The 14,691-nt window shown below is 37.8% G+C and overlaps 1 protein-coding gene across 4 annotated transcripts in view; it reads left to right on the top strand.

Moving 5' to 3' along the window:
• Positions 1–14,691, top strand: part of ZFP36L1 (ZFP36 ring finger protein like 1) — an 87,610-nt gene that overhangs the window by 59,319 nt on the left and 13,600 nt on the right. Inside the window, exon 1 of one of the 4 annotated variants that reach the window (XM_031952792.1) lies at positions 9,443–9,552. The exons of the other annotated variants lie outside the window; for them this stretch is intronic. The gene's annotated coding sequence lies outside the window, so the exon portion shown is untranslated. Of the gene's footprint in view, positions 1–9,442; positions 9,553–14,691 lie in introns of those variants that run through there. 4 annotated transcript variants of the gene reach the window in all.

Here is a 14,691-nt window from a genome sequence, read left to right as displayed (position 1 = left end):
TCCCTTATCTCCCTCCCGTATCCAGTCACTTGGCTAAGTCTTGTCTGTTCTACCTGCCTCAGCATCTGTCACATTTCATTTCTGTCTGCTTACCACATTATATAACGGTTTTGGCACTCATCACCTCTTATCTGAACTAAGGCAATAACCTCCGAATTGGTCTCTCTTCCTCCACTTTCTTTCCTCCTTAGTTTATCATACACATACACACACCTTCTAAATTGGTATTTCTAAAGCATGTTTCTGACCTCATTCCTCCCTGCTAAACAAGATCCTTTGCCTCCCTATTGCATTTAAAGCTCTTCACAGCCTGGTTCCATATACAAACTGGTGGTCTTACCACTTTTTTTCTGTGTCATTTCATGAACTGTCCCCTATTCTTGGAATCTTGTCCCTCCTTTTTTGTACTTCTTAAGAGTCCCTGGCTCCCTTAGCTCAGGTCAAGTGGTACCTCCTCCAGGAGGCTTTCTCTATTCTTCCTGTTTTTAGTATTCCTTTTGAAACTACTTTTTATTTATTTAGTGGATAGTTTGTATTTACTTGTTTGTCCATGGCTCAGTAAACTCCTTGAGGGCAGTACTCTCTTTTGTCTTTGTGTCCCTAATATCTATCACATAGGTAGATGCTCAATAAATGTTTGATTCAAGATGGACCATGTATTTACATTAAAGACAACATGGAAAAGTCAGTAACAGACCTACCCAAACAGTAGAAAAGTTTTAGTCTATAGCTTAGAGTAAAGATAACTTTAAAAATGACTTTTCCTAAGTCCAAAACCAATGAATTAAAAAACTAGATAATAAAAACCAAATGTTGGAACTTGTAAACATCTTCCCTTGTCCCCAAGGAGGGAGTTCTTCTGAGGTTCACTGAACCCGTCAAAATTTCTGCTTATGTTCAGACAGAAAGAATTAAGGTTTGTTCTCTTTATTGTGTTTTCATCAGCCCATTTAGATAGCTAGCCAGATTTCTTCCACTAGTCATTCACCTGCCACATTTACTTTTTTTTTTGAGTTAATACTTTGTTGAAAAGTCAAGTTTAAAGTAAACATTAATTTTTCTAACGTTTGTTTCAATTCCATAAAGAGAAGATTAAAAAAAATTATTTTAAGCTTTGAATCAAAGATTTTTTTTCTGCATTTGGGCAGGTCCCATCTGCCAGCCTGCAAAAGGGCCAGTTTCTACAAATGGACTATAACATGTGTATGTATGCAAATGCAGCAAAGAGAAACTAATATGAGAAGATTATCATGGCCCCCTGCAGACATCCCCCACCCACTTAGAATGCCCCCATCCATTTAAAAGCCCTCATTCTGACTGATTGAACTTGGCTCGCCTATCCAGTTTTCCACTCGCCAGCTGCTCTGTCCCTCCACTGGGCATTCCTCCTATCTCTTGCTTGAGGAAATATGACACTGCTTCAATGACTCTATGGAATCCCACCTCACTAGGTCTGCAAACTTACTTTGGTCCTTACCTTAAACAGAGGCTGTTTATTGGGTCTGCTTATTAAGATTCCTTTAATAATCTACTGGATAGCTTTGGTCCAAGGTTAGCGGCCTCTGTGTGAAACTGCTGTCAGCCTTTGGCCAAATCCCAAAAATTTAATAGACACTATTTTCTCAGATGCTCACATTCTCTAGTGTAGACACAACTATGACTTATTAAACACACCCTCATTAGAAGATTAGCTGGGTTGAATGGAATGAATTTTAGGTCTGTCAGTCTCTAATTTCCTTGTTTATTCTTCCTTAAAGTCAAATAATAGTCTAGTTGGCAGATTCAGACAGAGTCTGAAGGTGAAGATTGGGACAAGGAAAAGAGTTTGGGCGTCCCCTGGCTTACTCTGGTTGCCTATTCAGTATTATCACATCTTTATTCCTCCTCCTCAATGCCAAATCACTGCTCCATTACAGATAACCTAAGCACCTAGAACTCCTGGGTTTAGGAGGTAGAATGATTTTTTTTTGTCCTTTCAAGTTAAATATGGGGCTGTGTGATATTCCACCAACAGTAGAATTTGGCATATTTATTTATTAAATGATGTGTGTGTGTGTATGTAAAATATTGGAGTACATTCTAAATGACACAACCCCTTTCTAGTGGTACTAAGAGTTTAATAAATACTTTGACTTTTTTCCTACCTCCCTTCCTCCTCGCTCTCTGCTTTCTTCCCTTTTTCCTTCCTTTCTTTCTTCCTTCTTTCCTTCCTTTCTCCCTCCCTCCCTTTTCTTCCTTACTTTATTTTTCAGCTCCTTTCAGTTTGTATTCAGATCCACAATTCCATTAAAATTGCCCAAGGTCACTAATAATCTAAATTAAATCCAGTGTCCTTTTCTGGATCCTCATTATTACCTTCTGCAATTTTTAGACACTCCTTTTTCCTAGAAATTCTTTCCTCTGGGTTCTCCTGTCTCCCATTTTTCCTTTTCCATTAAATTTTTTTTTTTATAAACTTAACAGTCACTCCAAAAATGAATATTTCAACTTGTAAAGAGTAGGAAAAAAGTATCATATACATATATAAATATGAATCTCTATTATGTATGGCTTGTTTTTAAAATAATATACTTAAGCATATATTCCACCTTCTGCAAAAAACCTTTCCTAGTCTTCTTTAATGTGTTAGTGCTTTCCTTCTGTTCATAAGCTCAAATTTATCCTGTATATGTTTTTTTGGAACATAGTTGTTTGCATTTTGTCTCCTCCAATGAAACTGAGCCTTTCTTTATATCCTTGGTGGTTGTCATAATGTTTGGCAAATATTAGATGCTTAATAAATGTTTGTTGACTTGACAAGGGATATGACATTATTTATTACAAATTACTGTAAGTATAGTCAAAGTTAAGATGATGATCATCACTTGGGTATTCTCAGAGTACTTTTAAAGTTCTGCAAAATGTATTCCTCAGAACCTCCAGAACCAACTCCATAAGGTAGGCATGTCAAGTATAGTTTTAATTTGACTGATGAGGAAACTGAGGCTCAGAGAGAATAAATGAATTTTTTATTTGTCTCACAATCACTTAGTAGCAGAACCGAGCCTTAGACTGAGTCATATTCTCTAAAGAAATCTTTTTTTTTCTTTTCCATGAAGCCAACATTCCAACTTCTTAAAGTCAATTCTTTTGAGTCTCAAGTCTTGAACTTTTTCCATCTTGGAATATCTTATAAACTGCAAAGTACCGATTTCCCTAATTTCTTAATTTTCAATTGGGTTAATTCAAGGGAGAAGATGAAGGAGGAAAGAGATGATGATAGAAGATTGAGAAGTTCAGAGGGAGGGGAAGAAGAGCTTGGGCAAGGCTCCAAGAGGAAGGGCATATATCTAGATGGCAAAGTCATAATCTCCGCCTTCATACATAGGGTTCATATATTTAAAGATGTCAGAAGGAGACATTTCATTAGAACAGGTGGTGAGACCTCTCTGTTTATGTTGTTCCAGTTAGGTGACACAGTAGATAGAATGGCCGGCATGGAGTTGGGAAGTTCAAATCCTGCCTCTGACGTTTACCCAGCTAGCTGTGTGACCCCAGAAAAGTCATGTAAGCCTGTCTGCCTCAGTTTCCTTCTCTGTAAAATGAGCTGGAATAAGAAATGGAAAACCACTCCAGTATCCTTGCCAAGAAAAGCACAAATGGGGTCATGGGGCTTGGATAGGGCTGAACACCAACAAAACAGTTCTCATTCCAAGTGCTCAAGAGTCATCTACAAAAGCTCTTTTAAGAATCCTTAGAATCATCTAGAGGCAGCTGGATAGCACAATGGATAGAACGCCAGCCCTGAAGTCAGGAGGACCTGAGTTCAAATCCAGGCTCAGACACTTACTAGCTGTGTGATCCTGGAAAAGTCACTGAGCCCCAACTGCCTGCCCTTCCCCCAAAAGTCTAGTTCTCAGAATCATCTAGTTCAATCCCCTTATGTTATAGATGAAGCAGCTGAGGTGCAGAGAGGTCGCTTTTTTCCTAAGGTCACATAGGTAGTAAATAGTAGAGTCAGAATTTGAACTCAGATCTTCTGAGTCCAAATTCAATGTTCTCATTATACCAGACACCTCCTCTCTAATCAAACTTTTTTATGCTCAAGGTTTAATTAAATTCAGTGCCCTGTGTTTATAGTGGCATGTAGTATTTATAATCATGTATTTGTATAAATATTTGTAATTTATAATTTCACATATTATGAGATACCCCTGACACTTACTAGCTGTGTAACTGGTAAAGTTATAGCTTTGGAGGGGGGAGGTGAGGGGATGTGTTTCTCCATTTATAACGTGATATCTTCACACTGCTTTCAGATTTATCTTTATTATTTATATATACGGACATACCACTCCTTTGTTAGGAAGCCTCCAAAGATATTTTCTTGCCTATCAAGTCAAGTTTTGACTTCTTAGAATAGCATTTCAAGGCCTTCCACAGGTTCAAACCATCATTTATCTCATTCTACTGCCTTCCATGTAATCTGTATTCTATTACAAACACCAGTTGTGGTCTCTTATGTGGTCTCTTATGCTCTCTATAACTCTAGAAACTTACAATTTGTCTCCTGTTATCCCTTATATCTCAAATACCCCCACACCCCCCATCTCTTGAATATTTATCCACCTTTTAAAGGCCAATTCAAATGCTACCTTCCTCAGGAAAGTTTCCTTGATTGTCCACTTTGCAAGGTCTTGATTAGGGACTTCACATAATACTTTGCTTGCACTTCCTTTTTAATGGAATTATGTATAGCAGTGATAAGAACATCATGCCTGAGATAATTTACTAACTGTGTGACTCATAGCCAGTCACAACTTCTGTTTTCCTCAGTTTCCTCATCTGTGAAATGGGGATAATAATAACACTTGCCTTGTAGAATTGTCATGAAGATCAAATGAAATGATAATTATAAAATGCTTAGTACAGTGGCATGTATTGAATCATTATATGAATATTAGCTATTATATGATTATAAATATATCATTATTTAAATGTATATATTATTTTATTTTTGTATGTTATGTTTATTTTATGTATTTATGTGGTGTTTTGTTTTTATGTATTATTTATTTTGTATATCATTTTTAAAAATTAATGACATATCTGCAATCTGTAAACTCTGTAAGGGCATGGAGGGCATCGAGATCCTAAATAAGACTAAGTCTCATTTAAATGTTCTGTCTCCTACAGGCCTAGCACAAGAAGTGTTTAACAAATATTTGAATAGAACTCAGTTGTCAAATTGAATTGTATGATCTTCTAGGTCCTCTTCTATAGGTCCTACAGTCAATACCAGAGAGTTTATATTACCCCTGGTTATCCTATCTTTAATTTCTGCAAGGTCATATTATTAGTTTCTCCTGGCAAGTGTTCCAATATGCCCATTGTTTTCTAGAGGATACCAGGAATGGCAGGCTACTCCTTCAGCCTTCACTATGGCTTAAAGGTAGATTTTGCCTAAATAATAGTCAGCCTCCCCTAACAGTGGACTATATTGGAAGAGAAGGGTGGTCCATAAATTCTGGATGAAAAGAAGCATAAGGAGGAAAGCTTGCTTTTGCTAGTGCTGTTTTTGCTCTGTGGAGGGCTTTAACTCTTTCATTCATCTTTGTTCTTTTCCAAGCAGAATCATACAATCAGATAGTCCTAATACTTATATTATTTTCAGTTTTTTTGAAGGGAGTGGTAGGGAATTGTTTTCAGTTCATTTCTGACTCCTTTGCTCTCCTGGTTCCCTTTCCCTTTTTATTAACGTTTTTTTCTCTTCTCAGAATATTTATAACCTCTCTCTGCTGTCCCCCTTCCCTCTCTCCCACCCCCAGCACAGACTGCATCATTTTTCTTTGTTTTTGGCCTCCTTCACTTTGCATCTGGGCTCTTGGATGGTTCCTTCTGTCTGTTACTTTGAGTTTCCCTCCTTTCCTCTCCCACCCTGTTTCCTGTATTGGTCTTTCTTGGGCTTCAGTTCTTTCCCCCAAAGCTTTCCTTAAGCCACATGGGCCTTTATTCATGTTCATCTGTTAAAGCAGTGCTGGCAAGGAATGGGCAGGCAGCCGGCAAGCAGAGCTCAGGGCAGCAAATGAATAAGTCAATCAACCAGAGGTTCCCAGAAATCCAGGTCACTGCAGAAGGGTGACTTCCTCTCTCATGATCTCTCTTCTTCTGTACACTGAATGGTAATAGCATGGCCTCTCGGGAGTCGGGATGATAACCTAGAGAATACCCAGAATGATGAGTCGATATTAGTGTACCAGGAGGCAGAATTGGAGCACGCTTTAGGGAATGTGCCTTCAATTCCAAAACACTCCCTTCTATTGTGTATCCAAGTTTATATGTTTTATTAGGGTCACATAAAGAATATGATGATTTCATTGAGCCTCATAGGGTCTTGGGTTCTGGAAAATGATAAGAGGTCAATCTTTCTAGCTCTATCCTGTCAAAAAGAGTAAAGGGTTTGATTTGATGTTTCCAGGTATCATTTCATGATGGATGTAGGTGTTTTTCATCCTTGGTGTATCCCAGAGACTTGGAAAAGAACACTTATTAATAATGCAAATGAGGGATTCAAAGAAATCCCTCTATTTTTTATTTTTTACTTTGAGCCTCAGCAGCTAGATCTTGATCTTTGGTAAATCTATAAGATGATCTGTTGGCAAGGCCCTAGGCACTGAATTAACCATGGTAGGGCTTTAATGAGAGACATTCCTGTTACCTTCAAGAAGCTTTTAGTCTAGTGTAGCATCAGACAAAAAGAAGAACTTAAAAAGCTCAGGCAAATGTAATGGCCTGAAACTTGAAGAAGTGAGATACCAAAAAAAGTAATAGTTTTGGAGTTACAAAGACCTGAGTTTGAACTTTCTTTCTGATACAACTAGCTGTGGGATCACCTTAATTTCTTTATGCGTAATAATACCAGTCAATTTCCTCATCTATAAAATAAGGATATTATTTGTAAAATGAGTACTTTTCTAGTTGTTTCATCTATAAAGTGGAGCTAAAACTAGTTCATCTGTAGAAGGGACATAATTTTATGTGGTTGTCTCATCTGTGAAATGGCGATAATACTACCTAATTTAGATAACACCTTGATTATCTACTTCAAAAAGTTGTTGTGAATGAGATTTTTAAAAAAAGTGTTTTGTAAACTTGACAACTACTATTTATATAGTGCTTTATGATGATGATCCTTATTAATAATTATTATTAACCAAACACGGGGGAAAGTAGTCCTTTTCCAGAAGACTACCACTTTCCAGAGATCTACTCCTTCTAGAATATTTAATTGGGTCGGGGATCTGGGGTACCATTCTATGACTAAGATGAATATGCCTATTCCCTCTTCTGCCCTCCTCTCTTCCCACGAACCACGTTTTATAAATATTTACACCCCCAAGCTGGCAAGAATCTCTCTCCAGCTGCTTCCCCAGGTCTCTGGGAGGACTTGTTTTCTCACCAAGCAGCTGCAGGCAGATCTGGTTGCCTCTGACCAGACAAGGATAGACGCTGGTTAGGGGGCCCACAAAGGCCCTCTGGATTTGAAGAGCATACATGAGGGGGAAAGTCTCTAATATGAAAGAAAACACAGAGAGGTAAACACTAATTGCCCAATCACCATTGCTATTCCCCAAAAAGGTTTTTTCTGATTATGATAATAGCATTTAACATTTACATAGTGCTTTAATAAAGTACACTTTATAAACAATGTCTTGTCTTAGTGTCACAATAACCCTGGCAAATAGAAGCTGTCATTATCCCCATTTTACAGCTGAGGAAACTGAGGCAGGCAGGGGTTAAGTGACTTGCCAAGGATTACACAGCTAGTGTCTGAGGCTGAAATTGAACTCAGGCTTTCCTGATTTGTGGTTCCCTGTGCTATTTTACTCAGCTTTGAGAGTATAGAATCTAAGTTTGATTGTGTGAGGAAGCTTCTTCCTAAATGAAGAGCTGGGAAAGACCTGATCTAGGTAATCCTGAGATTTAGTTCTATTCATACAGTAGAGAAATAACCAGAGTACATTGCACACTGCAGTTGCAGTTAGGAGGGTTTGGGTTCAAATTCTGCCCCAGATAGTTTCTACTTACCTGTTCCTGAGCAAGTAAGTCACTTAAGTCTCTAAGATTTTGCTTTCCTCATGTGTAAAATGAGAGAGTTGGACTTCAAAGGTCTTAAAGATCACTTCTAGTTCTAGTTCTACAAACCTATTATTGCTGTTGTTTGTCTTTCATTTTCTTTTCTTTTTTTCTTTTAAATATCTTTTTTTTTTCTTTTCTTTTGTGGAGTAATTAGGGTTAGGTGACTTGTCCTGGGTCACACAGCTAGGAAGTATCTGAGACTGCATTTTAGGCCCAGGTCCTTCTGACTCTGGGCCCTGGTGCTCTACCCATCAAGGCCATCTAGCTGCCCTTATCCTTCGTTTTCAGAGAAGACCAATGAGATCACAGGTGATGTCTTGACTTTCACATGAATTGGATTTCAGTGAGGCAGAGTTGAGCATTGTCCAAGCTGGCCACAGACCAAACCAGATGGTGGACTTAGCCTAAAAGGTATCCAACCTCCAGTTCAAACTCTCCATGAGATATACCCCAGCTTTCTTCTTCTCCAGCCCTTCTTGTCCTCTTTCCTCCAGGGATTGGACCAATATTCTGGCAAGAAGTTTGGATGTTCCTTAACTCTCCCGCCTTCTTCCTTGCAGTATCAGGGAGTGGTGGATTTCCTCCAGGGAGGAAATCCTCAAATTTGCCAAATTTTTAATTTCTTTGAAGCATATTCCCTTCTTTCTTCTTTCTTAGTATTTCTTCCTATTCCCCCAACTCCATCCTAAAGGAACACAACTAAGTCAGTCAACTTCCAGCAATAGTTTTCTTCTCTTCCTATTTGCCTTATCTTAAAAGATAATTTTCAAGCGTTTTGGAGGGAGCGGATTGTTTTCTGCCTTCCTCACCCTTTGTTTTGGCTCAATTTACCTCATATAACATTGTTGTTTAGTTGGGGAGCTGTGGAAATCCTAATTAATATAACCAACCTACAGCATGTTGGGCCTTCTACAAATATGGGACTTTGGACAAACAAGACAAAATGGTGTTTTTATTCCAACCATTCTTTGTAGTCAAGGGAAGTCTGTGTGAAGGAAGTGATCTGCCAGGTGTGGGGAGCACCCAAGGATGTGACTCAGCCTGTTCACAAGCTGAAGAGGAAGGAGATGGGGTTAAAAAGCCCATGACTTTTTACATGTCGCCTGTGAAATATTCAGTCTAAGTGGTGGTTTGCTGGGAGCGGGTGGGAATGGGGTGGGGCAGGGGCCACGGGCACTAAGTGATGACAAAAGTCCAGCCCATCGAACAGTGTGTGAAGGGGTGCAGGGGTCTGCCCCGCCTGAACAAAAGCCTCCTTTTCCTTCCCTACACACCCATGCCAGAGAGGAAGAAAACAGGAAGAAAAAAAAAATCACCTCCACAGAGCAAGATTCCTTGGTAGGAGCAGGATCAAGCAGAGCCACCGTGGAAGGTGCTTGTGTGTGGGGAGATGGAGGCCAGGCCCGGGCTGGACTTTTCACACACTGTACTGGGGTACGTGAATGGAAAAAGGTGGGAAGCCGCAACTCCAAAATGCAGCTGCAGGACATTCCTGCCTGCCTCCCCGAGCCCAAATGGTACAACAAAACCCAAATAAAACCCTGACCCTGCAGATATTAATACTTTGGGCCAGGGGCTGGTGAGCAAGAAGGCTCTCCTCCCCACAGCCCTCTCCCCCGTTTCTGTTACTATAACTGGCTGAAACAAATTTAGCTGAGTAACCCCACCCGTCTGAGGGCCTAAGATTTCAGAGCCCTGGGGCTCCCTTCCCTGAAAGCCCGTGTTTTTTGGGAGCTTGTAACTTTGTATAAGTTCCCTTGGGGGAATGGAATGCATCAGATTTAAAAGGATTATTGCTTCTGCAGGGCCCATCCTTCCCAAGTGAATTCTTTGGCATTGGGTGGCCTGTGGAAAAGCCAATCTGGAAGAGTGAGTTGATTTTCAATCATTTAGTCCTATCTATTTGTGTGTTTTAACACACAGATAGAATTCTTTTGTCTAGCTGCCCCATGCCTGTTCGTGTGAACCGGGGCTATTCGGTCTCACATTTTAGTAAAAGTAAAATAATAGCTTGAATTTATATATTCTGCTTAGAGTGTGTTTTCCTGTCACTACCCTTTGAGATTTCCAAGTCCAAGTCCAAGAATGATTCCCATTTTCCTAGAGAGGAAACTGTGGCTTAAGGTATCTATAAGGGACTGGTATACAGGCTCAATGTTAGTAAATGAAAAAATCAAGACCTGAGCAAGTCTGGTCAGAACGTCAACCCCTTCCATACTCATGTACCAAAGAGACAGTGAGACAAGGTGTGTAAAGCACTCTGTGAGCCTTAAATTGGTGTGTTTGTGTGTGTGTGTTTATATATATATATATATATATATATATATATATATATATATATATATATATATGTATGTGCATGAGGGGGTTGTCATTATTATTTAAGAAAAAATTAGCAGGTGTATTAGTAATATCATCATCTTTGATACTCATGTATCTACCTTTCAAAGATGTGAAATGTCCATGAGACATTTAATAAAGCACTTTGTGAGCCTTAACTTGACATATATGTATAATTTGTGTCGGTATATGTGTGTATGTATTTATATGTATATTTATGTGTGTATATACATAGCATATATGCATGTCTTTTAAAAATAATGACAACCAAGGTTTATATGTATATATACATATATATATATACATACACATATATGTATATACAGACAACTAATCTATACATAAACACATGCACATATATGTGTATTTATATACACATACACATAAACCTTGATTGTTATTATTTTTTAGCAACTAAGATTTAAACAGGCATTCTAACTCCAAATGTCATACCTAAGGTTAAGGATCACGTATATCCAAATTTCTCCTAAAGCATCATACCTAAGGCCACTTCAAGTTAAAACTGTGATGATCAAGTCACAAATATTCAATGTATTGCCTTTGGAGACTTACTCTTTACTAATAGGAAGTTATCCCTCACCTTCAACTTCCTTGTCATGGAATCCTTCACATTCTAAGAGTTTGACCGAAGACGCTGAAGAATTAGTCTACCTACAAATATGGGTGAAATAGAAATAGAAATTAACATTGTATCTATGAGGAAAATATGATTAGGATTCCAAATAATGGTCTGACAGAAATATTTGGAAAAATAAGTTAGAAATTGTTCTGATTTAGAATCAAATAGATAATCTTGCATAGGTTTACCTCTCATACACTAGTCAAGGAGTTTTGAAATATTTTTGTGTGTTATAGACCTCTTGGCAAACTGGTGAATGAAGCCTGTGGAACTCCTTCTCAGAGTACTCAAAATCAAAGGAAATACTAAATTTCAGTTAGGTTAGTTAAAAAAAATAAAGATGTAATTTTTTTCCCACCTAAGTTTGCAGACCCTCTGAAATAGTCTATGGAGACCAGAGGCCAAGAAACTCTTCTCTAAATCTTTCCTATGTCTCCTCTTCTCTCTTCTTTCTTGCTCTGGCTTCAAAGATATTAAATAACTGATTTTCTTTACCTGTATGACTTCTTCCTAATTGATCTCTTCCTTTGCAGGTTCATAATAAATCACCACTCCTATAAATGTAAATGTTTCCCAAGATTCTATCTGGACCATCTTCTTTTTCTATACTCTGGTGATGCAAACCAGTTGTATCAAATTTAAATAAAATCAACAGTGGGGAGAGGAAAACTAATCTGTCTATAAAGATCCCTGTGGGCCCTATACTGACTTAGTTTTAAAATGCAATATTATATTTTATTGTATTTTTTATTAATTTTTGTTTAATATATGCCAATTACATTTTAATCTGATTCAACAGCATTGACATTTCTGATCTAAATGGTTTCCATGACTTTAATGACCATTCCAATGTGCATATCCACCCCAAATCCCTTGAATTCTACTTTTGCATTGTCAAATACTTTGTTAGACATTTTGCCTCAAATTCCAAAATGGAACTTCTCACCTCTTCCCCTAACTTGCTCCTCCCTCATATTTCCTTGTTCTTGGGGGGAGAACTACCATACCTCTCATTACCCAGATTCACAATCTTGGAGTCATCCTCCCTTCCTCTTCCCCTTTGCCAAATCTAATGTGAATGTCACAAGAACATTTGTCCTAGGATTCATCCTGTTCTAATTTCTATCCTAGTCTTGGTCCTCACTGTTTCTCTCGTAGACTACTCAGCCTCCTTATTCTTCCACTTCTACTCTCTCCCTTTTTTCCCATGATCTTAGTTGCCAAAATAATCTTCCTAAGGCAGAGGTCTGACAATTATTCTTCTTCCCAACCATTTTTCCAATAGAGAAGACTTTATTCAAAATAAAATATGAAATCCTTAGCCTAATGTTTAAAATCTGGCTCTTTTTCCAAACTTATTTTCTATTATTTTCCCTTCAGTCCAGCCATACTTGATCATAAGGTTTTCTTTGAACTTAATATTTTGGCATCTCTGGTTGATATACAGATACTTTCACCTCTAAGAACCTTTAGCGTTCTTCAGCTCAGCTAAAGTGCTAATTCCTAGGTAAAACTTTTCCTGTTCCTTTCCACCTAATGTTGCCTTTCTTCCTTCAATGAACCTACATATGGGATGTAGCCTTCCAAAAGCAGTACCCCCCAGCAGCTAGCATACGGTCTCATATGTAGTAGCTCTTTAATCAGTATTTGTTGAATTGCATTACATTAAGAGCATGGGCTGTCCAGGAAGGCACATCTGGACAGACTTTTAGGAATAAGGGAGGTGAAGAGCTAGAACAAGGAATTTTTGCACTTGAGGCAAGCAGCACGAAAGATGCTTTCAGTTTGGGCCAGCAGAGGGAGACAAAGACCCCAATACATCATTGTAAGGTCTCTGCTAAAGAGAATGAGCACGGGAAACAAAATAAGGAAAAGAAACACTGTAGCACACCTTCGGGTAGCTTCCTAGTTTTATGAATTATTCTTGCTACTTAGGTGCTAGAATTTCTGTTTCTAAGTTGCTGAAGAATTGTAAATGCTGTCAGCAGCATCTAAATTTTATGCCCCAGGGCAAAGCCCCAGTTGCCCCACCCTAGTTACAGCTTGGATAATAAAAAAGAGTGCCAAGATCATGGGCATGTCTTTTCAACTCTGCAAGCTTCAGTTTCTTCATCTGTATATAATGAGGGGGCTGGACTACCTGATCTCTAAGGTATAAAATTCTAGATTTAGATATCTACTTTGGACAGTTTAAGATTTCTGTCTAGAGCTTGAAGCCTGAACATAAGATTTTTTGAGATCACTTTCAAAATCATTTAACATGTCACTCAACTTCTTCTATCTCTAAAACGAGGCTAAATACATGTATATGTACTTCGTGGGATTGTTGTTAGAAAAGAGCTTTGTAAATCCACAAGTATATATTATTCTAATTTCTCTGTCTATTTTTTTCATTAGTAAAATAACCATAGGCTATGGCCTTCTCCATATTTCATAATTCCTAACGTACCCTCTTAGCTTGCTTAAGAAAAGATTCTTTTCAAAAGACCAAAACACTTTTTAAGTGATGATTCCTGCTTTCCCTATACACTAGAAGGATGAAATAAAGAAGCACAAAAACTCAGTTTTGGAAGAGATCTCCGATACTATCTAGGCCAACTTGAACCAAAACAGCAATTTCCTTTACATCATGATTGGCAAGTGATCAATCATCTCGACTTTGTTTGCTCCCTTGAGGGAGAATCCACTATGCTGAGAGCCTTTTACTTTTGAATAGTTATGGTTATTTGGAAAGTTTTTAGGTTCCTCCCTGCCCTCTTTACATCAAGGTAACATTCCTCTTTGCAACTTATATGTCTCTTTGTTAGATGAGTGATGCAGTGAATAGAGTAATGGGCTTAGAAGACCTGAGTTCAAATTCTCCAAACACTTGCTGTGTGACTCTGGGCAAATACTTAACCTCGTTCTGCCTCAATTTCCTAAAATGAAAAAAAAAACCCAACCAAAACAAACAAACAAAACCCAGTAGCACCCATTTCAGAGTTTTTTAGAGAATTAAATGAAATTATATTTGTAAAATGCTTAACAAAATGCCTAGCACGCATTAGGCACTTACTAAATGTTTGCTCCCTTCATCTCTTGACCATTTTTCCCTTTGCTCCTAATTCTATCCTCTAAGCCAAGCAAAATAAGGTTAATCTCTTTTCTAGCTAGATAATATTCCTTCAATTACTTTTTTTTTACTAAAAATTTCATTTTATTAAAACTGACATTATTTCAAATATTTAATTTACATTCATGTCTCAGCAAAACTGGATTCCAAACAAATTTACACATATAACATGCATTATCAAACATTATCAATGACATTAATGATATAAGCAGATTCATGCAACTAGCAAGAAATATGGAAGAGGATTGTATCCCATTTTTTTCTTTTTAACCAAGGAATAACTCTCAAAAGCATCATTATGGCAGTATTTTATTAATTATTAATATATTATAATATATAATATATTAATTAATGCTTGTCTTCCCTATAGCTTCTTCCTTTTCCAATGAAAAAAATCCTTATGTGGCATGGTCTTAATTCTTCAAGAAGTTTTATTCTTTAAATTCTAGTAGCTCTTTTCTTTGTTACTCTCTATGACATT

The sequence above is a fragment of the Sarcophilus harrisii genome, chromosome 2 (assembly GCF_902635505.1).
Source record: "Sarcophilus harrisii chromosome 2, mSarHar1.11, whole genome shotgun sequence".
In the NCBI taxonomy this organism is placed as follows: Eukaryota; Metazoa; Chordata; class Mammalia; order Dasyuromorphia; family Dasyuridae; genus Sarcophilus; species Sarcophilus harrisii.
Note: the sequence above shows the minus strand (reverse complement) of the source record. Positions and strands in the feature narration are given on the sequence as shown.